Source organism: Macaca nemestrina, chromosome 8 (genome assembly GCF_043159975.1).
Source record: "Macaca nemestrina isolate mMacNem1 chromosome 8, mMacNem.hap1, whole genome shotgun sequence".
Taxonomy (NCBI): domain Eukaryota; kingdom Metazoa; phylum Chordata; class Mammalia; order Primates; family Cercopithecidae; genus Macaca; species Macaca nemestrina.
In genome coordinates, this window is record NC_092132.1 from 118,677,980 (window position 1) to 118,702,024 (window position 24,045).

The window sequence follows — 24,045 nt, forward strand, 5'->3', positions numbered from 1 at the left end:
TTCAAATGGAGAAACACCACCCTGAGCACCTCTATTTCATCACATGCCACTTTCCTCTGATCTGTTATTTCCTTATTCACTCTCTGCTTCCATATCTAAGCAACATCTCTACTCTCTAGTGCCCCTTGGTAGCACTAGACACATCTCTTGTTTGACAACAACCATTCAGCTCTAGTTATCAGCCTAGGTAAAACACAGTAATTTAACGGACACATAAAAACTGACATTTATTACAGAAAGCAATGGCCGTGATGACATCAAAGAGAAGTCACACAGGAGCATACACATCAGGGGCATTTCATCATACTCTGCTCACCACAAGCACAGCTCATTGAAAGCTGGTTTTAGAATAAGATACCTCATTTCATTTCTTAAGTCTAAAGAATTCTAATTTATCACCAATAAAAAGTGTCATCTGTGCCGGGTGCGGTGGCTCATGCCTGTAATCCCAGCACTTTGGGAGGCTGAAGTGGGCAGATCACGAGGTCAGGAGTTGCAGACCAGCTGACCAACACAGTGAAACCCTGTCTCTATTAAAATTATTAAAATTAGCCAGGTTGCTGGCATGTGCCTATAATCCTAGACACTCAGGAGGCTGAGGCAGGAGAATCGCTTGAACCAGGGAGGCAGAGCTTGCAGTGAGCTGAGAATGCGCCACTGCACACCAGCCTGGGCAACAGAGCAGGACTCCATCTCAAAAAAAAAAAAAAGTGTCATCTCTTCTATAATCATTTGATTTAACAATGATTTGTCTTTGTAAAAAGGGATTTACCAGGGGAAGACATATAAGGATCCTTCCATACTTACCCCGAGTACCACCCCACAAATGAGAGCTTAAATACCCCAAATCATCACCATCAAAAACTTACTTTAGAAGAGGTTAATTTGAAAGAAAATGATACCAACTAGCACAAAGAAGAGATCCGAGAATTACAGTAAACGTAAAGAAAAGCTGTAGAGCCGAGTGGTACCAGACAATGAAGTAAAAATGCAAATCTCACTACCAAGTCCTGGGGTTCCTGATGGCACCAGCCTGGAAGGTACTAACAATGATCAGAGCCAAAAAGCACTGCTCTGTTTAACAAAGTAGGGCAATGGAACCAATTTTATAACACAGCTGTGTTATGACTACCAGCCTGTGACACAATGTCGTCCATTCACTACTACCATTGCCTATTTCAGAGCCATCCATTTGTTCCTTTGACAAGTATCTAAACAGTTGTTGAGTATCAGAGATTGTACTGAGCTAGGTAAAACTAGGTGAACAAAACCAAGATGGTCTCTTCTTTCACTGGATCTTACAATGAGTAGGTAAAATAGAGATAAGTAAATCTACATTCTCATCAAAATATAAAAGTTGAGAGTCATATTGCCTCCATACAATGACTATAATAAATAAATTCCTTTCCCTTGAATATTACCCAGTCTTGGGTATTTTGTTATGAGCAACAGGAAATGGACTAAGACCTCGCCCTGCCATGATCTTCTTTCTGGGATTTTTGCAGTGGCTTCTTAACTAACTGGTCTGTCTGTGGCTTCTATTCTTGCCTTTACAGTTGATGTTAGGGTGTAACCCTTACTGTAAAGTCACTAGAATTAGGTCTTTTAAATTACCATCAGTCTTGTATCACTGCAAGGAAGAAATTGATCAGCTTAAAGCAGGTCTGGGAACTTTTTTGCTCTACCTCCACTCTCCTCCTAGGTCAGAAATTCAGGGGCAAATTGCCTGCTTTCTGATTAATTCCTTACATTTGCTATTTGTAGCATCTAGCAAACACTTCTCCTATGTCCCCAGCTCAGCTGTCCTCTTCTTTCATACCTCTCCTCAAACAGTTGGTCAGGAAGTAGAGAAAGTCTGGCACTGACCCATAAATAAATTATTCATAGACAGTAGATAGCCAGAGAGAGCCCTGTGGGCAGTGCTCCTGAAGACTGAAACTAAAGGAGTCCTAGCACCTGGAAATCAAGAAAAGCTATCCTAAAGAAATCTTGGCTCAGAGGAAAATTAAAGGTACAACCGTCAAGTAGAAACTTGCTTCAAATTGAAAACTTAAAGAAAAATAAAATCATGCACAAAAGAATGAGGCCAACAAACTAGGAAAATATTTGCCATAAATTTGATAGATAAAAGGTTAATAATATGAATGGTATGAGTAAAAATAATATGAATGCTCAAACTTTCATTTAAGTTGATGATAAAAACCTATTCCAGTAAATCTGGCATCAAGATGAGTATGTAATACATGAAAAAAAAAATCCACAAAGCACATGACAATTAAACAATTGAATATTATGTAGCACTAAGAATAAAGTCTAATAATTAATAAGTTAGAAGTTAGAGCAGTATGTTTCCTACCAAAGTAGTCAAGATTAAAATCTCTCTCTCAAACACACATGGAGTTTTTATTTTAGTGATTTGTTTTTTGTTGAGAGTGCAGACCAGAGAACATTTCATCTACTGTTTGATACCATGCTATGGACAACATATTGAATATTTGTCTCCTCCAAACAACTTGAATATTTGTCTCCTCCAAAATTTATGTTGACATTTACTTCCAGTGTGGCAGGATTGAAAGGTGGGGCCTTTCAGAGGTGATTAGATCATGAGGACTCTCCCCTCATGAATGAATTAATGAATTAATTAATGAATTAATGGGTTATCATGGAAGGGAAACTGGTGGCTTCACAACAAGATGAGAGACCTGACCTGGAACATTCACCTGCTCAGCCCCATTGCCAAGTGATGCCATGTCTTGTGCCGCCTCTGGACTCTGCAGAGTCCCCACTAGCAAGAAGGCTCTCACCAGACATAGTTCCTCAACCTTGGATTTCTCAGCCTCCAGAACTGTAAGAAATAAATTTCTTTCCCTTGAAAATTACCCAGTTTCGGGTATTTTGTTATGAGCAACAAGGGATGAACTAAGACACTGTCCTACCATGATCTTCTTTCTGGGACTTTGGCAGTGGTTTCTTCACAAACTGGTCTGTCTGTGGCTTCTCTTCTGACCTCTACAGTTGATGTTCTACAAAGGGATGAGACCATGCCACTTTCTAGCTTGAGATCCTTCGGTGGCTTTGAATCTTAGAATGAAACCTCTAGGCTAACAAAATCCTTATGTGAGGTCTAGCACCCTCTGTGAGTTAGCCATCTCAGAGCCTCAAGCTCACTCCACTTTAGCCCTGCTGTACTCCTTCCTGCCCTTTGAACTTTCTAAAGTTCAAAGCAAGTTCCAACCTCAGAGCCTTCATACCTACTGATTCCTCTGCCCTGAAGAACTCTCCCATAGGTGGTACCATGGCTCAATCCCACTTTGCATTTAAATCTCTCAGGTCAAATGCTATTTCCTCACAGAGGCCTTACCTAACAACCCTTTCAAAAATAGTAAGCCCCACCCCTTCCTGCTTTGATTTTCTTCCTAACGCTTACCTCCATTTGCTAGTCTTTTTTCCTTTTTTAGTTTTTGAGACAATGTCTCAAAAGACTACTGCTGGAGCACAGTAGTGTGATCATAACTCACTGACCTTCCAGGCTCAAGCAATCCTCCCACCTCGGCCTCCTCACTAGCTGGGACTACAGGCACACCACTACACCGGGTTATTTTTATTTTTATTTTTTGTAGAGACAGGGTTTCACTATGTTGCTCAGGCTGGTCTCAAACTCCTGGGCTCAAGCAATCCACTTCGGCCTCTTAAAGTGCTGGGATTACTGGCATGAATCACAGTGCCTGGTTCTATTTGATAGTCTTAAAGATAATTATATCATTTGCACTTGTCATTACGGGCTTAGGAATTTACTGAAAGAAAATATTAAGGGTGCAAGTTTAACAACAAAAAATTATGTTTGATAGAAGAAAGAGAAAGAAAGAGAAAAAAGAGAGAGAAAAGAACAAAAAAGAGGAAAAAAGAAAGGATGCAAGGAGGAAAGAGAAAAAGCATGCCAAAGCTACATGACAAATAATGAAGCTTTCAAAAAATAAATTGGGACTCAACAATTGATTTAGTATTGTATAGACGTTAAAAGTCCTGGTATCAACTAGTAAAAACATTAAAAAGTGGTCATAATACATGAAAGAGTAAATATATAAAATTATGTTTAGTGTTATCATAAATTTACAAAACAAAAACAATAAACATATGTATGCTTAACAGAAACATTGGGAGAGAATGCAGTGTTTATAGAAGTCTTAACTGGGGTAATTATTCTTTTTTTCTGGTAGTTAATTATGGCAAATTCAAGGTAAAAATCTTTCATAATCTAAAAACAAATTACTTTAGCTTAAAAAAATCTCTTTTACTTATCATGTAGCACAGTGATTTTCAAATTTATATTCAGCTGCAGAATATTTCTTCAATTCAAAGCTTATCTGAAACCCAAAATGAAAAAGAGGATTAAAAAAGGGAAGATATTATGACTGATGCAGAAGCGAGGTATCTGAACTGCAGATGTGAGGGACCCTAACATGCATAAACTTGGTCATGCCAGGCCCACTGCACAACTCCAGAAGAGACGATTCACATCCTCCCTTGTCAATGTAAATGATGAGCGCTCAAGATGCTTGGTGCACAACCTGTGCTATCATATGAGCTGGTCCTGCTGTACGGTCTACCCCCTATCACTCACAGGCACTATGGACATATACTATGGTCTGCTTCTAGGCCTTCCAAAATTATAGTTTGAAAAATATCGATAAGGTAAATAAGGTGTCCTAGGTATGAGTGTGTGTCTACACACACACACACATATATATACACATACACACACACACATATATACACACACCATTTATATACACATACACACATATACACACACACACACATATATATACACATGCATACACATACACACACACCTACACACACACCCCCTATGAAAACCTACTCTCATGGCTTTCTCATGGAAATGATAGGTAAGCATCAAATAACTTTTTACATATGTACAGACCCCAGCATATCAGCATATACACACACACACACACACACACACACACACACATATATGCTGGTATACTTGATGTTTATGGTGTTATGACTCGGGTCCCTCAATCCAATTATGTCTATAAACAGTCAACATAGTAGACACTTAACTGTGGAACTGGTTTTTTATTCGTAACCTAATAGTTTATCCATTTAACTGATGGCAGGATCTTTATGAGGAAATCAGTTTGGTATTTTCTGGGTTATAAAAGTGACAAATTGTGCTTGAATTTATGCTTTTGTCACTTAGAGAAACTTTAAAACATTTTTGATGAGCTAAGTGCTCCTAATGTAGAACAGTTTAATAAATAAAATAGGAAAAAAAGTTCTCTACACCAGCAGTTGCAAACTGCAATGTTCCTGGGGGCCAGGGAGGTAACATAAATTAGTGAAGTGGTGCTGGGTACGAGACCTCCACGTGCACTGCTTGCATATTAAAGACAAGGGACTGTTTTTCGTTTCCACAGAGGAATGAGCTCACACTCATTTTTCTTTAAAAATGTGGCATTTTCTGTCTTTTTAGACAAAGGCATGGGTATTTTTAAAAAATGATAGTGCAATGAAAAATGACAATGAACTCATTTTTGCTTAATAATCTCTTTTGCTTTTCATGTGTCACAGTGGTCTTTAATTTACAGAGTATTTATCTTTAGCATCAGAAATTATAGGAAAGTGATGACTGTGGCAAAATGTAGACCGCAAGACCTGTGTAAATGCGTGGCCACTAGTTAGGGTCAGACTATCATTACCATGAGAGAATACAGGCACAGTGTGGCCAGATCTTATATTTTTCATGAAAAGCCAGAGATGCTTATTTCAATGTAATATTTTTTGATTCTTATATGATGACCCATATATTACAAAATATATTATGAGGACCAAAAAAAGAAACATATTCATAAGAAAAATGTAGATTTGTCCCCCCTTCTCCACAAAAACCACAATACACCAGACTTCTGACCCCTGGTGAATGTTATCACAAAGAGGAGCTCAATGCCCTACACTGGATTTAATTTCCTTTCACTAAATCATTTTCCCCAACCATCCATGAATGTTATGGTGCATATGTGTTACTACCCACTCTCATGGCTTTCTTGTGGAAATGACTGGCAAGCACATAACTTTTGAACCTATATCCAATATTCTGCAGGTATGATAAGGGTTTGCATGTATGCTGAGTTCAGACATTATTTAACAATAAATTGCCTACACTGTAAATCCCTAATTAAGCTCTTAACCAAAGCAATACAAATTTTCAAATTAGCATTATGGGATCAATAAATTGACCACCTTGTGGCTAACAGACATTTTTATCACTTATACACATGACCTGCTGCCAAGAGTTCATCTTTTTGACAGAGAGGCTTAACATTCCTGAAGGTTGTTGGAGGCGTTCACCGCTCGGATGAACCATTCTTTATCTGGTTTCTACTTATTTGGTTCAGATAGATAATCCCAGTTCAGAACATGCAAAGAAACTAGTTACTTAGAGGTAATGAGCTTATGGATTTTCAGAATGCCAGCATTCATTAGCATAGTGTTATGTACAGATGGTCTGCGATTTGTGGACTTTTTTCCAGTTTATAAACAAATCTGGAAAAGCAGAACATCAAAGACAATTAGATTTCATGCCAGACAGCAGGTTCCTGATCAATCATTCTGGTTAGCTGGGGACAGAAGGTATGCAACTGATGAGCTTCTAGTTTTCTCACCAATAGGCAGCATGATGTAGTCAGATTGGAGAGGGAGCCTCCACTGGAAGGGGAACAGAATAATGCATTGTGGGAGATTATCTTACCTGAGACCTGGCTTACATATGACTATGTCTGCATGAGTCATAATATGTCACTTACTCTGACCTTTTATTAAGAACGTCTAGTATGTATATACATAAACCTTACACCTAAATGTTTATTTCCACCAGACAATGTGAGAATTTTCATGCTCCTATTCTTGTTCTTAATGTTCTATAAAAGAATGAGGAGTGTGGTGTTGTTAATCCTTTAGAAATCAAAAAACAAACAAACAAACAAACAAAAAACAAAAAACCCAAAGACTAGTCTAGAAAGAAGAGAAAGCTGCATTAAAATACAGCTTTCCTCACATGCAGGACCTGAAGCCCCTTGACCTTTGAATTCTAGACTGGACCAACCCAAAAATCTACCATCATATCCCACGGAAAATGCAAATCAGACCCATTAATTGGTATGATCTACCATGTGCTCCTACACTTCATTCCCAGCCCTCTCTCTTGGGATATGGTAGACTTGGTATCAAATGGAGTTGTTCATACATATTATAGATGCAACCTCAGCTTTATGACTTCTAAAGTGTCTCAATTCATCCCATTGCCTGTGATCATTTTCTTTCTGCTCTACTTGTCAGCAAGCTCCTTAAGAACATGAACAATATCTCAAATATCTCCCATCTAAGGATGTTCAATGGTACATGCTGAATAAATGTGCTAACCCAAATTGCTATCCATGCAGATTTAGAGGTTGGTGCAGTATACATACATGCACACATAGGAGAAAATTTCAAACTGTATTTTATGGATGGGGTAAGGGAGGGGTCCATTATTCTTTGCTTTAGTTCCCAGAGTTGAGCACATAGAAATGACCTAGAAGAGTGCGACTGCTCAGAGAGCTGATCTTCAATATATTCTGGGAGCCACTAATATTTCATAATGGCTACACATTTTTCATACTGAATTTCGCATATTCACTTAAGATTTATGAATTATATTAGAGTAATAAATATTTTTTCACACTTAATAAAAAATGTCTTGGGAAGACAACCATATCTAGGGGACAGGGTAGAGAGACAGGTCTATTAGAGATGTATAAGTGGTAGAGCCAGGAAAAAGCTGAAGGCCACAGAAGTTCACAACGTGATCACTCCCTACATAAGCTCAAAGCTTTTGTCAAGTTAGCATCTTACAAAAAGCAAGACTGATTGTGTTTTTGTGAGAAAATGGGGAGAAGAATGAGGTCTGCATTCCAGCTGCTGAGTAGCTGAACTGAGACGGCACCCAAGGACATGAGGTGGGGACAGCCTGCACCAGGCAGAGGTGAAGATGGGATTCCAGGAACCACGAGGAAGCCTCTGGATTCGCACATGCCAGGACGCTGGTCTAACCAATACATTTCTCATTCGCTTTAGGTTATAGTGTGAGTTTTGATCAAATGGATTATTTCCCAGCCTAATAATGATATCTAGCATTTCATGAACACTTCCCATGTGCCAAATACTCTTTTTAGGCACTATACATGTGTTAGTTAATTTAATCCTAAAAGAATCTCTATGAGGAAAATACCATTTTTATCACCTCCATTTTACAGACAAAGAAACACAGATGTTAAGTACCTTGCCTAAACCACATATACACACACATACACAAAACACACATACTCACACACATATATACACATAAACACACATAGAGAGACATAATTCATTCCAAGTTTAAGTCTTGCTTTTATCCATTAAGCTCAGTTATCCTATCATTTGCTAGATTTGGGTGGAACGACCATTGACTCTTTGCAAAATTACACTGAAATACAGAAACTCGTCACTATTGAAGAAAATTTTGAAAACATATTTTGGATTTTTATGATCATTCCTAAGGAAGAATTGAAAACAATTTTCTTGGGAATGGCAACATTGTTAGAATAAGGGTATTGTCTCTCAGGTGGGTGATTTAAAGGACAGCTCTCAGTTGAATGCACACACTCCAGTTATATCACTACTGTCAAATGTTCAGAATGTGACCTGAATTATTTTGACATCAAAAACTTACTCAAGCTCAGTATCTGTCCACAGATAGGTCATAAGAAGTTAAGCTAGCCCCCTGAACATCATCTGGGGTCTGATTTTGCTTTTGGTGCTGCGTAGATATGAGTGCAGCATGTACCCATGAAGTCCTGCTGTGGCGATACATCCTAATGTGTTAAAATTGTTTAAGAAACTTACTGGATCTAAGTCAACTGGGGAACTTAGAGGAAAGCATTTGCTTTTCTGAGAAAAGGGACTGGTATTTCTGTTCTTGTGACTCTATTGGACATGAATGTTATTCTAACAATATGGCAGCAATCTTGTGATCATGAGGAAAAGGCAAAGAAAACCACAGTGCTGTCGGCTATTGTCTTTACACTCGCATGTGAACATTTTGTCATTCAATACATCATCTTATTTGATCCTCACAGCAACCTCAAGATAGGCAAAGAAAATCTTATGCTGCCCATTTTACCCATTATATGATTTGCCTAAGGCTATATGCTTGGGAAATGGTAGCACTAGAACTAGTAGCCCTCAAATATTTTTTTTTTTCCTACCACAAGGCATTGGTCATGTTCTTAGGCTTCTTACTGACTACATGAAAAGCTGCTACTTAATATTTGCCTAATTTGACTTGGCATTGTCTAATAAGTCTCCACTGGGACTGAACCGTTACAGAGTGATGCTTCTCTGCTCACAATGGGACATATTCTTGCCTAATGTTAGTTTAGGCCATTACTTGCTTTGCCACTTTCAGATTAGATGTCACCTGTCCTCTCCTCTCTCCTTGATAATATTTCTTTCAAGTTATTTATAACAGTACTATCATGTTTCCCCTTTTGTCTTGCTTTTCTTTCCAGGCTCTACAGATTGATTTTAAAGCCACCTACACTGCAGTTTCTTCAATTTAGCTCCAGTTATCTGATTATGCATCACAAAAGGAAACAGAAATTCAGCTTAATTGTGAAGCCATTGCAGCAGAACCAAGCACATGATAGAAAACCTCATGATCACAGACAGAATGACACTCACTGCTGCTGAATGAAATGACAGACATCCGTACCTCTGCAGAAGCCTGAATACTGATTACGGAACTTTATGTTCTGACATTGTGGGTCTCTTGTCAGACAGTGTTGTCCTTTACTTTCCCCGCTTCAGTTGTGAAAGTCAGGTGCAGTCTCATACTATTTTTTTTAATTCATTATGACAAGTAAATGGTCTCTGGGAAAGTGAACATCCTCATCCACTGTTTACTGAAACTGTAACACTGTCATGAGTAAAGAATGAAACATATTTACTTTAATGTAAAGAGTTTGCAGAATGATGATCAGAGGAAAAGAACATTAAACAGAAGAAACATAAATATAAGAATGGGGAGAGAGATGTAATCCAAAGACGGCTTGTAAGGGAGATTACATGCTGCCATTTGCTTTTCAGCTGTGTTTTCCATAGTGGGACATATCTTGCTCTTTGTTACTTCTACTTTTGCTTTTTCCATCTGCAAAGGGGGAAACAATCTGCTTTTGAATCTCTAGTGAAGCACCACCTAGAAGATGCTGCCAAAGCTTGATATCTGAAACATAGTGTGATGTGCCCTTTCATCTTAAAGGATTATTTTCGGCTGGGCAGACCTCTCTAAGATAGATTATAAGGAGCTGGCTTTTAGAGGCACTGAAAACTGCTTCTGTATTCACATTTACCCCCTCCCTCCATTATCTGAGGTATGTAAATAATGTTTTAAAGTGATGATGTGAGAATATTAAGTTTTCATTTCCTGTTCCTGTTACCATGTAATATATCTTCAAGTGCTGAGAAAATATCTTACTAAACCATTAAAGATTCCAAATGTTGATACATAAACAGGTGTTATAAGCTGATGCCTGAGTTGCCTACAATTATTGATACACAGACATATATCACACATACATGTACATGTACCACTGGAGAAATCAAATCTACAAAGAATAAAAATATTTCTGCCAGTGAATAAAAGGCTAATAATGTAATGATCTCCAAAGGAAATGCAGGGACACATATGGATGAGCTTGGATTCCATATATTGGGTGGCTAAGAATGAATTAGCATAATTATAAATTTGTTCCAATTACAGAAGGTAATTATCAGAGACCAGCTTACAGCATTATCAAAATTAAAACAGCAAAGTGCATCTATATTCCAGGTAGATGCCATTGAGTTAATCGTCCTGAAAAAAACCCAAAAAGACTCTACACCTATTCATCTTCTGCTCCTTTGATTACCAGACACTGTATCCAAATTTCCCCTCAGCTGACAGACACAAAGTCACCATGAAGGAAGAAAAACATTTTGAAAATCATGCTTAATATAATAAAACAACTGCAAAACAACCAAATTCAAACTCTAAAGTCTTGTATGGATTATTTATCCAGATCAGAGGTTCTGAGAGTGCTTTTAAATTTTAGACAGGAATTCACATTGCCTCTTGTGCTCTCTCCAAAATACTAATTAGGAATAAAGTTGTGACTAAACTCGTCATTACCTGCTCCAAACAAAAGTTCTTTATGCAGAAATCAAGTGCTATTTTATTACAATACAAAGGTAGACACACTGCTGTTCATATTATTTGTTTTCATTTGGCTTCCCATTATAAATGTAACCTGTTGCTTTGTTAACCATTGCCAACCTGGAAAGAATAAAATCAAGTCAACATATTTTGAAAAGGAGTCAACAGATTTGGTCTTCAAATTGTAGAACTGAAAATGCAATTCCACTTAATGAGCTGAGATGATACATTTATGTTAGAATATGCCTAGCAATTAAGGAAACAAATATAACAGCGACACTCAGGAGATCACAGATTAATAAGACAGACAAAAACGCATTTCCACTGTAACTAAGCACAATGGTTTTACTATTATGAAGGATGGTGAACTCAGTGGAGGTGGGGCAAGGAAAAGGGGAGGAGAAGAAAAGGGACAGAAGGGAGACTCACATTTTATACATATTGATGGTCCAATATGTATTAGATGTGTTAGATAATATTCTAGGTTTTTTCTCATCTTGAACCACTTGGTGAGTTAGACATCGTTAACTATGTTTTTATTATCTAAAAATAACTGAACATCAAAGAACTTAAATATGCCAACATATTCAAAATTCTGCCGTCTATTATTTTATTTTAAGTTTCGGGATACATATGCAGAATGTGCAGCTTTGTCACATAGGTATACATGTGCCATGGTGATTTGCTACACCTATCAACCTGTCATCAAGGTTTTAAGCCCTGCATGCATTAGGTATTTGTCCTAATGCTCTCCCTCCCCTTGCCCTCACATCCCCCAACAAGCTCCAGTGCGTGTTGATCCCCTCCCTGTGTCCATGTGTTCTCATTGTTCAACTCCCACTTATAAGTGAGAACATGCGGTGTTTGGTTTTCTGTTCCTGTGTTAGTTTGCTGAGGATAATGTCTTCCAGCTCCATCCACATCCCTGCAAAGGACATGATCTCATTCCTTTTTATGACTGCATATTCCATGGTATATATGCCCTACATTCTCTTTATGCAGTCTATCACTGATGGGCATTTGGGTTGGTTCCATGTCTTCACTATTGTAAATAGTGCTGCAATAAACATACATGTACATGTGTCTTCATAGTAGAATCAAAATTCTGCCATCTTTAAAAAATAGGTAAACACAATCCTTCTTTTCCCTTCATGGCCAATCTATGTTGAATTATTTACCAAATATTCACCCCTTATCATCATATCCATTCTATCAAATCACTGCGATGGGTCTTGCTAAGGTCATTAAGGATTTTCAAGCTATTACATTGAGTGCACATTGATCTGTATTCTTATTTGACTGTTAAGGGTAACGATGGCTATTCTTGAATTCGTTCTTTCACCTGTTTTTATAATACCGTATATTATTTCCTCCTCCCACTCTGGCCACTCCTTCTCTATTGAAACATTCAGTGTTGTATTTCTTCAAATCTCAGGTTTAGGCCCTCTTCCACATCTCACTGTAAAACACCTCCCCACATGATCATATGCAGACTCCTGTCATTCATGGTCATACACTGAACATTCCCAGAATGACATGTTCAGTTCATTCACCCACTTGGGCTGCAGACTCTGGTATTCAGAGACTTACTACTCAGTGTCTACTTTTGTGTGCCTCAAAGGTACTTTCAGCTCAACATGTCAAACTGGACTTGGATTTTTTTTTCTGCATAAATAAGAAAGGGAGAGATGATTTCCTTACCTTTTTGACATTAAAATATTTGAAACTTATCATATGAGAAACAGAGATTGACTGAAAACATTTAAAGGGCTGGTGATAATATTACATTTAAAAGATCACTTTTGACATAATGTATAGAACACATGGGATGGGGAGGGGCAGGCACAGCTCGCAAAAGAGAGGTCATTGGGACACTAACAGTGGCAGGGAGAAATTATAGTGAGTTGAATGGAAGGTTTATAATGTGTATAAAGAATCTTGTTAAGGAATTAGGGGGTAAAATAGGATGGATAGAAATTTGTAACCTACTTGCTATTAGATTTAAGGAGACAGGCATCAAAATTTGGCACCCATATTTCCAACTTAGACAAGTGATATAGGGAACACCAGGTAAAAATGTCATTATTGAATGCTGTACTGGTAGGTACTGACTGATTATCAGCTTGGTCCCTAATATACAAAGAGCACCCTGAAAATCAATAGAGTGAAATGAAGAAAGAGAAAAAGAGAGAACAAGAGAGATCAAACTAAACGTGGCCATAGAAAAATAGGCTAAGGATGTGAATAATTAATTCAATGATGCATATAGTTAAGTTTAAAATGCACATAAGGCATTGAAATAAATCTCTTCAACACAGATAAGTCATGAGCTCCAGACCTACTCAACTACTTTTTCAACATATTTATTCAAGCCTTCAGCATACATTCTATCAGAAACTGTAGACAGATTGAAATCATGCAAAAAGTGTAAAATAGAAAGAAGTGGGAGTGGAGAGGGTGTGGGTTAGGACACAATCCTGAAGAAAAGAAGCACCTTAAGATCAAGAAAGGGAAGAGGAGGATGCAGAAATATGCTGATTGTAAGGTAAGAGACAAATTAGAAATTCACGAATCATGAAAAATAAGAAAAAAAAAACATTTTAAGTACTGAAAATTAGCACTGGAGTTAAAAGTGAGAAGTGAGTCTGAGTAAGGTGCCAGGCTCCACTTCAACAAGAAGTTCCTTCCACAGTATGTTAATTAAAATCAGTTTAAAGGATTCCACTCATCTTCGTTATTTTTAATGCAAATAATTATAACAATAAACTACACTTTCCCACTCTGTTTTCTCAATATTCACTAAAACTTCTCCAGAGTCAACTGTCCTCTTGAAAAATAAAGTGGCATCTCTAACTCACTCACAACTGCAAAACAAACCCCAGACACATAAAATATTAAAATGTAATAAGTGCAACCACAAAAGTACTGTAAGAAAGCATTGATAAATATTCTTGTAATATTAGGATGAGGAAGGATTTACTGCATGATATAAAAACGAGAAGCCATAAAGACTATTACAATTTAAAAGTTCTATATAGAAAAAATTGTAAATATGGAAAAAATGTTTAAAAAATGTTTGCAGCATGACAAAGTGTTGTTATACCAACATAAAGTATGATATTAAAGATAGTTTGCATTCAATAAGAACAATAATGGTCAGTATGTTGAACCAGTATGTACTGCCTGTTCTGTAATATATAAAAAGCACCCAAAAATCAATAGGAAATAAAATTCCAACAAAGATGATCTAAGTACTTGAATAGATTATGTAAAGGAGGAAAAACACAAACGAAGAACTTACCTATAAAAGTCATTCATCCTTACCTATGAAAATGAGATATTACTTGTCATGGCAAATATTGAATCTAAGGTTTGCCAAAGTGTAGAAACAGAAGTTTCTATTCACTTTTGATGAATCTAAATTAGTGCATTCCTTGTGTAGGACAATCTTACAACTTTTATCAAAACTGAAAATGTTTCTATCATTTAATGTAAAATTCCACTGACTCCAGTGGAATAATCATTAGTAAAAGATCCAGAGATATGTGCTAAGAATAACTTTAATCACAACTTTGTTTATAGTAATGAAGAAATTAGAAACAAACCAAATGTTCTTCACTCGATTAAATCAATTATGGCACATTTACTCAAAGGAAATACTATGAAACCACCAAAAAAATATGCCTTTCTATCATAATAGAATTGGAAATATCTCCATGGGACATTCTTGAGCACAAAAAGCAGATCAACAAACTGTCCTGTTATTATGTCTACATTCAAAGATACAGATTAGTACCTGGAAGGTAGGTCAACAAATGTTATTTAAAAATTTTGGTGATTGATATTTTCTTCTTATAGGTTCCTAGATGGCTATAATTTTCTGTATGAGCTACTTATCAAGTATTTCTGGCTCTCTGTTTTACAGGTAGATTGCATTTGCTGGCCCCGTTGTAGTTTGGCAGGATTACGTGTCTAGCTCTGGCTAGTTGTCAGTAGAAGAAACTTGTTAGTTCCAGGACAAAGAAGTCAGTTTCCTGTATTGAGATCCCCCAGACTTTTCTCTTCCTCTCTCTGCCACAACAGCTAGCTAACAATGTTTTGGAAAATGGCTACTCCATCAGCCCTGAAACTATAGTAAGAGTGTCATGAAACACAGCATCCAGCTGACTGTGATGACCCTATAGCATGAGAGAAAAATAAATCTTTCTTGTGTTAAGCCGCTGAGATTTCTAAGTTGTTTGCTACTTTATGGTAATTTAGACCATCTTATTTTCTGCAATCTATATTATGTTTATAAGCAGGGGAAAAAAGCTATTTTCATTAAACGAATGCATGTTCCAAGTATGGAAAAAAAAAAAAAAAAACGTCTAAAGCTCTGGGTCTCTAAGAAGTAAACAAATTCTCTTATATTGTTTTTGTTTTTTAGTTCTATAATGTATTAACTAGAAACCAATCTATTTCTAGACGCCTAGCAGGCTAAGTCTCATACTACATTTTGCCTTCCCAGCTATCTTCCCCTAGTTGTTTTAGACAATTATTTTATTTTTGCATAATCTTACACAGGGTGGATCATGGATAACGAACCACTGTATCAAAACTCTAGGCTCTAAATCCACAAGAGGAAATTTAAATGAAATTACATTGCCTTTACATGTCATAGGTACTTCAGTTGACCATGCAATTTCACTAACCAAATTGAGTTTTCATTTCTGTTTCTATTTTTTAAATAACACAGGTAGTTTCATGAGTTACAAACATTCCAAGAGGAATCCAAAAACAAGTCGCTTTGCACATCTAACATTTTCTCATTTGGGGAGGGTGTTTACGTTTCTCATCTTAATCAGCCTGGTCAATTAAATTGGACAGTTTTCTATTTATTTCTATACAGTTTATCCTCCTCCTCTTTGCATTCTGGTTTTTATGAACTAGCTCAGAGCTGTGGTTTGGGCTTCACAACACTACAGGGAATGTTTAAAAAATAAACTAAATTGCCTTTGTGACTTTTTTTTTTAAACTTGCTGAAAATGAGATTTTCAACAGCTTCCATTCCACAGCCCCCTCTTTCGTTTTTAATTTAAATTTTGGTACTAAAATGAGTTTACAATATTCTATTAATATCGCTAGGGAAGACACTTCTTTCCAATGCAGTGTACGGATTAGTCCATAATTCTTCTCACTCCGATCCTTCATTATTATATGACTTTAGTGATGCCTATATAGATAAAATATTTAGCAATTTATTTGCCTTTAAAAATCCACCTTTCTATATTACTTATTTCTTTGTAGGCACACATTTACAAAAAAAATTAAATTCCCATGCAACCTTCATTCCACCATAAAATATTGCTTGAAGGAGGAAGTGGTCATAGATTTATAAGCAGGGGGAAAAAGCTATTTTCATTAAACAAATACATGTTCCAACTTTGAAAAACTTGGAACACCCTGAGATGAGGGCACTTGGACAGTCAATCCCTAGTAATCCATTCGAGAAGGAAATATCCCTAATAATCCATTCAAAAGGGAAAACCATGATCAAAATTGTCAAAAAAATATATATATAAACAAGTTTGGAATTAAATATTTATTTATTTTGTGAAAAATAAATGTATATATGAACAGATTAATGTACATATGAAAAGGATATACAGTTCATAATTAACCAAATACAGGGTAAAAAGTAGTAATATGCTAGAACATAAATGTATACATTATATATCCTCACAGATAATTCATAAATCCAATAATTTACATCAACATTATTTAGAGTTACTTCTGTTTAATGCTTACCTATTCAGTCCCTGTGAGATCAAAGCCCTTTTCTTCCTCTGCAAAATGAAAAAAAAGAAAAAAAAAAAAAGGCACCTTCTCTCCCCTACCTCATGGGCTTTTGGGAGGCTGAAAATGAAACTGGAGGATGAAATGAAACTAGAGGATGAAATGAAACTAGAGAATGAAACGGGAGGATGAAAAGCTTTTTGTAAAAGTAGAAAGCAATAAATTAAAATAATCTGGTAGCAGATATCCAAAACCCATGGACTCATTTGGGTGTAACATCAACAGTTCAAAGGGATTGAGACCAGAACAGCAGCAGCTTGTACAGGATCCTGCATGCCACTCAAGGGGCTTACATTCAACCTTGAAGGCATTCATGAGCCATTCAAAGGAGGAACCAAAGGAGTTCTGCTTAAGAAAACTCATTCTGACAGCAAGGCAGACAGTGACAGGTGACACTGGGGGTTTGAGATGCCAGAAAGGAAGTCGTTACTCCTTTAAGGGGGATAAAGGATGAGAGCTTGAATAGCACAATGTGGTTAAGTTGGAGAAGATATAACACAAAAAATAGCATTGATAACTAGTGATAATTTAGAATGAGAGAAAAGGCTGGACACAGTGGCTCACATCTGTAATCCCAGTACTTTGGGAGACCAAGGCAGGAGGATGGTTTGAGGCCTGGAGTTTAAGACCAGCTGGGGCAACAAAGCAAGACTCTGTCTCTATAAAAACTTAACAAAGTAGCTGGGCATGGCGGTGAACATCTGTAGTCCCGCCTATTTGGGAGGCTACAGTGGGAGGATCACTTCAGCCCAGGAATTTGAGTTATGATCAAACCACTGTACTCCAGCCTGGATGACAGAGGAAAACCCATCTCTAAATAAATAAAAAATAAAATAAAATAAATTGGGAGAAGAGATGAAAGAACCCTAAAAATGACTCAAAAGTTTCTAGCTTTGGCAACTTGATTAATGGGTCCAGATCTTCAAGGTCAAATGCCTTTTTGTACATGTCATTGTTGAGGTAGTATGGGACACTTTGAAGAACCAATCATTGGGCCAGGTGTGGTGGCTCACGCCTGTAATCTCAGCACTTAAGGAGGCTGAGGCAGGTGGATCCCCTGAGGTTAGGAGTTCAAGACCAGCCTAGCCAACTTGGTGAAACCCCGTCTCTACTAAAAATACAAAAATTAACTGGGCGTGGTGGCATGTGGCTGTAATCCCAGCTACTTGGGAGGCTGAGGCAGGATAACTGCTTGAATCCAGAAGCTGGAGGTTGCAGTAAGCTGTGATTGCGCCACTGCATTCTAGTCTGGGCCATAGAGCGAGAAAGACTCCATCTCAAACAAACAAACAAGAACCAATCATTGACTTAGGCAATTGGACTCAACCCAATTAAAACAAACATCCAAGCAACATGCAGCAAACTGTTTCTGATTTGAGAACAAAGCCCATTTTACCCCAGCATCTGTAGAATCATCGTCAGTGAAAACTGCTTCTTTGTGGGCTTTTGGTTGGTGGTGACAATTTTACAGGTAAAACTACAAAATAACTGCAGTTCTTGAGTTAAGATGAAACTATTCTCCCCTTTAAATATATCTGACTTTCAACTGTGTTCAGTAAGTGGAGTACACAAGCATCAGAAGTATCACATCCGGAATGTCAGCACCCCTTGAAGAGGGCAATCAATGATTTTCTGGATACAAGACAGGACTGTAACCAGTTTTTAATAAACAAAAGTTCAACATCTGGCTGATGGTCACAACTCATTTGCTAATAGCCTGTTCTTTTCAGTATATAAACCACACTCTTTTTAAAAAATAAAAGTTTATAGGAGGCTCTTTACCTCATATTTTCAAATCAATCACCTCTCATCTGCAACTTTCTACTACTGTGAGTAGGGCACATCAAAATAAACAACCATTCCATACTTCCTTTAACCACTTTACAAAGTGCACAGGACCTAGCATAGACATGGTGGCATTTTGTGGGGAACAATTACCATCAAAATCTTTCTCCCATTTTATAAATCATTCTCTCTTTTTCTGTCTTTATCTCTTTCTCTCCCACATTTACATGTATGCACCATAACCACTACATACATACATCACTGCTGCATTTGCTACATACATATGCCACCACTGCTTACACCTCTCACCACCACCAGCACCAGAGCATGCCAGACAGACTCTCAGACATGGTTACCGAAAAAGAACACCTTCTTTATTTTCCTGCAGAGTTTTAGCTGGACATGAACACTCACATGCCACCTTTAAGCCAGAAGGCTCAAACTGTCAAATCCCACAGTTGCTATTGCAATCAATGGTGTCACTCTGTTCAGTGTTTAAGACCAGCAGAAATGTGAGCTGTTAGAATCATTTTCTAGAGTACCCTGAATTGGAATAAGGACAGAAAGGAAACTTAGCCAAGAAGGACTAAAAAGATCAGCTGATCATTTTCTACTAGGCTTTTAGCCACCTAAAGAATAGGAATGTGTTGACTGTTTGTCCTCTGCTCTCAGCAGTACATTTGGTGTGCATCAGTAACTCCTCAAGTGAATTCATTCATTGGTGTATCTGTACACACTGGCTGGTAATAAGGAACCCCCCTTCATGATGCTCTAAAGCAGCGGTCCTCAACCTTGTTGGCACCATGGACTGGTTTTGTAGAAGAGAATTTTTCCACGGACCTGGGGTGGGGGAGGTAGGGGATGGTTTCAGGATGAAACTGTTCTACCTCAGATCATCAGGCATTAGACAGATTCTCATAAGGAGCGTGCTACCTAGATCCCTCACATACGCAGTTCACAAGAGAGTTTGCGCTCCCCTGAGAATCTAATGTTGCTGCTGACCTCACAGGAGGCGGAGCTCAGGTGGTAATGCTCCCTCGCCTGCTGCTCACCTCCTGCTGTGGGGCCCAGTTCCTAACTGGCCACCTACTGATACTGGCCCATGTAGGGACTGGGGACCCCTGTTCTAAAGCAGCTAAGTAGTAAAAGCCTCGCCTCTCGAACAAACTTGTGACTGCAGAGTGACCATTTATAACTTTCCATTTTAGAGCTGTGAGCTATTCATTTTTAGCCCAGATTTGCTCACGGAAAAATGTTAGTGGGGTGCAATACATTTATGCAGGGAAGACTTAGTGTTACCTGCTCTGGGCTGTGAATCTTTCTGTCCCTATCATGACCCTGCAACCCTTTCCCTGACAGTGTTTATTTTGCTTTAAACTAAGGCTCATCTCAAAGCTCATATATATATATATATATATATATATATATATATATATATGCACAAATCACAGCTAAACACAGTTGTTCACTTTCTCTTCCACACATTTGCAATCTCTATCAACCTTGGCAGTAAAGCAATATCACCTGAGGGCATCATCTGCTTTACAAACTACTGCAACTTCAATAAAGCACAGGTCTGGCTTTACGATACTGGTCTAGGCTGTGAGTATAACTACAGATGGGGCTGCCAGACCACCTCTTATCATAGAACCAGATTTCACTTAAATCAGTCTAAACCACTATGCACAGTTCTTTTCCTTTTTTTTTTTTCTTTTCTTTCTTTTTTTTTTTTTTGAAAGCTTTTGTTTAGTTCTTTTTGGACTCTACTAAATATAAGAGATACAAAGGAGTTTACTCCCTAGGCATTTCATAGAGAAAATGCTGGAATGGATACACATTTATGAGAGTAATCAGTCCTGGCATCAGAAAACGTATTTTGCAACCCATTGCTATTTTTTCTGTGAGAAGATAATGTTGGCAAAATGATGCTAGTTCCTTAGCCCCAGCATGTGGAGTGGCAGGAGGAGAAGCGCCGTGAATCAGGCAATAAGTGGAATGTACCCTCTTGGTCAGGACAGTCCCAGGTTTCACTGATGGAGCCCATCAGGAATCCCAGAAAGGAAGTCTGTGGAGTGAGAACATCTTTAACTAAATAGATACATTTCTCAGTTTGATTATTTATCAAATGACACATAGTTCACCTGTAACTGAGGATGGTTACCAAAAGTGGTAAAATGCTATAAGGCAGGAAAGATAACTAGATGGAAGCTTTTCTCCAAGTTGACAGGAAGTCCCATGTGCTGTGCATGATGAACAGGCTGACCTAAGACTCTTTAGCTTTCCCAGTAATGCAGGGGATTGGCTCTAGAATCTGACATAAGGATCAATGTAGAAAAGGTGGCTAAGGAAACTGGCATTAAGCCTAAAGCAGGATAAGGCCAGCAAGAAAAGCGAATCGTTGCAGATATCAATCTTAAAGTAGTAGATTTCTCTTGTGTCATGGTTTCTTTCTACCGAACCCTCCTGAGACTGGGGCGATTCCCCACAAAATCTCTCTCAAGGATACCAACCTAAAAGGAAACCAGGAACAAAGAGGACATTAGAACCAAGCTGCCTACTCCAAGACATGGAGCCAAGATCATGCCGTTTTCTCTCTTCTCGGCAAAGGATGTCTCATTATTTCAACCATTAGAAATGGCCAATGCATCCAGTATGCCAGTCCCTTTCCAATAAACGCCTTTCTACATCTGCATCAATGAATCCCATAGACATTTCTTGTTTGAGGCAACTCTGTGTATAGAATGTTCTTGCAGCATTTAATCTGAAATAATTGCCAGAGGAATTTACAAGTCTTTTTTTTTTTTTTTTTTTTTTTTTAACCTTACAGGGTCTCACTCTGTCACCTGGGCTAGAGTACAGTAGCATGATCATAGCTCACTGCAGGATTTAACTCCTGGGCTCAAGCTATCCTCCCACTTCAGCCTCCCAAGTAGCTGGGACTCTAGGCACAAGCCACCATGCCTGGCTAGTTTTTTAAATAAATTTTTTTGTAGAGAAGGGGTCTCACTATGTTACCCAGGCTGGTCTCGATCTCCTGACTCCTGGCAATCCTCCCAGCTAGACCTCCCAAAGTGCTGTGATTATAGGTGTGAGCCACCATGACCGGCATAGAAGTCATTTTTAAATTGTCCACCTTTATCTAGGACCCTCAGCTAGTGATTGAAACTTCTAAAGACACATCTTAGGTCTGGAGATTTGCAGGGAGAGGGAGTACAGTGGCTTGCTCTAAGCTGGTTTTATGGAATAAGAGCAATTAGAATCCAGTAGAGTTGGGCATCCGGCAGCAGGTGGTTGTCAGCCTGACTTTGCTGTAAATAGCCCCAAGGGGAGGGACTCTACTTATTCCCACTCCTCCTCCCTAGTGGACCAGTCCCATAGCATTATTTTATCTAGATGGATTACATATAGGTGCAACTCTGCTCCTCTCTGGTTCTCTTCTTTCCCGTTTCCCTTGTTTTACAACATAAGCTAACTCCCAGTGGAATGAGAGTGATGAAGGGGTGCCTTTGGTTCTGCATACATTACAGGGATCAAAACTAAATGCTGGGTGATAAACACCACCAGAGAGCACAGAATGCTCCAGGAGAAAATGATCTTTAATGGAATCGTTCTTAAAAGTATCTGCATGTGGCAACATTAAATACCCATGAAGTCATGGTTACAGATCACAGACCTCAAATGCATGAATATTAAAGAAGAAAATAGCTGTGAAGCAACTAACAGCGAGTGGAAGAAGTTACTAACAGAAAACCACATTCATCCAGTTTACTTCCTTTTATACGACCAGCTCTAGGCAAAACCGTAATAGATAAAACCTTTTCTTCTAGATTCATGTTTCATCCTTTCCCTGTTCTCCCTATGCTCCTTAATCATTCCATTTCTATCATGCTCTGCCTACAGAGGTAGGATCCGAAAATAATTAGGAGAGTACATAAATGACACAGCCCCTGGATATTTGCATTTTAATTGGGAAAAAAGGTTTAATGTAAGGAATGACTTTCCAGTAGTGAAATTTCAGGCAAAAATGGGAAAATGAAGGCTAGGTGGAAATGGATGGAAGTTTTGGGAAGTGAACTCTTCCTTAAATCATACCCCTTAAATGGTTTTCTTCATTCAGGCCAGTTCTTGTCCTTGGAGCTGACTGCTGCTCTATTCTTTTCCTTCCCAAGAATGGGTAGTGGTGGCCTTGGGAAGGGGGGTTCCTTATAGCTTGGGTATATCAAGCTTTTCAGGGCTTGACTCTGCAAAAGTGTGATTACTATTCATGCTTTTCATAACACTTTCTCCATTGTTCTAGCAATTACATCAGCAATACAGAGGCACCAATTAGAAGCCATTCTCATGGAACACGCACTTGCTGTGGAGACAAGACCCATTTAAATCACCATCACCTTCAAGATGCCACATGAGCTCATACCTCCACATAGATGCGTGTGTGTGGGTGTGCATGTGCACATACATATGTGTGCTTGCACAGATGAACCTTAAAGATTCAAGTCAAACAATAAGTAGAGGAACAGAAGTGAATTGCTGTGAGAAGTCAGCAGTCATCATAAAATGTAACAACAGGTGATTAACGCAAACAAACCTCTACCATGCCCACAACATATCACTTGGTTTACTAGTTCTACCTTGTTCATGTTTGTTTCCATGATCATATTGTTATGTCATGGTAATAACCAAAGACATAAGTCTTCATTTCACAAAATTGATCTCAAACCTAAGAGAAGAGGAGGTCACTTTACCTGCTATATTGTCTAAACAAATCCAGAGAGGGATCTTGAGACGTTTAATCACGGGGCTGTCATTTGGTTTGAGTAAGCATATTTTCCCTTCATTAGATTTAATATACGATGTCATTATAGAAATCTGACACTCCGTACTGACTCTCAACTCATAAATCAGCTTCTGCTTCTGTTCCTACAGCCCAAGAAGGGGGAAAAAACTATAGCAAAGTGTGATAAAAATGTATAGCATTACATTGTCTCAGCCACTCAGAAATGGCACTCCACTTCCCATTCTCATTGTTGATGTATCCTACTTCCACTGCCACGTGAACTATCACACTGACTTCCATTTTTCTACGCAATCAGACATTTAAAAACTAAGTCACCCATGAATTCTTCCCT

The 24,045-nt window shown here is 38.1% G+C and overlaps 1 protein-coding gene across 8 annotated transcripts in view; it reads right to left on the reverse strand.

Annotated features, from left to right (window-relative positions):
- The window catches only part of LOC105476601 (unc-5 netrin receptor D), a 571,609-nt gene that overhangs the window by 118,072 nt on the left and 429,492 nt on the right, over positions 1 to 24,045 (reverse strand). The gene's annotated exons all lie outside the window — the stretch shown is intronic.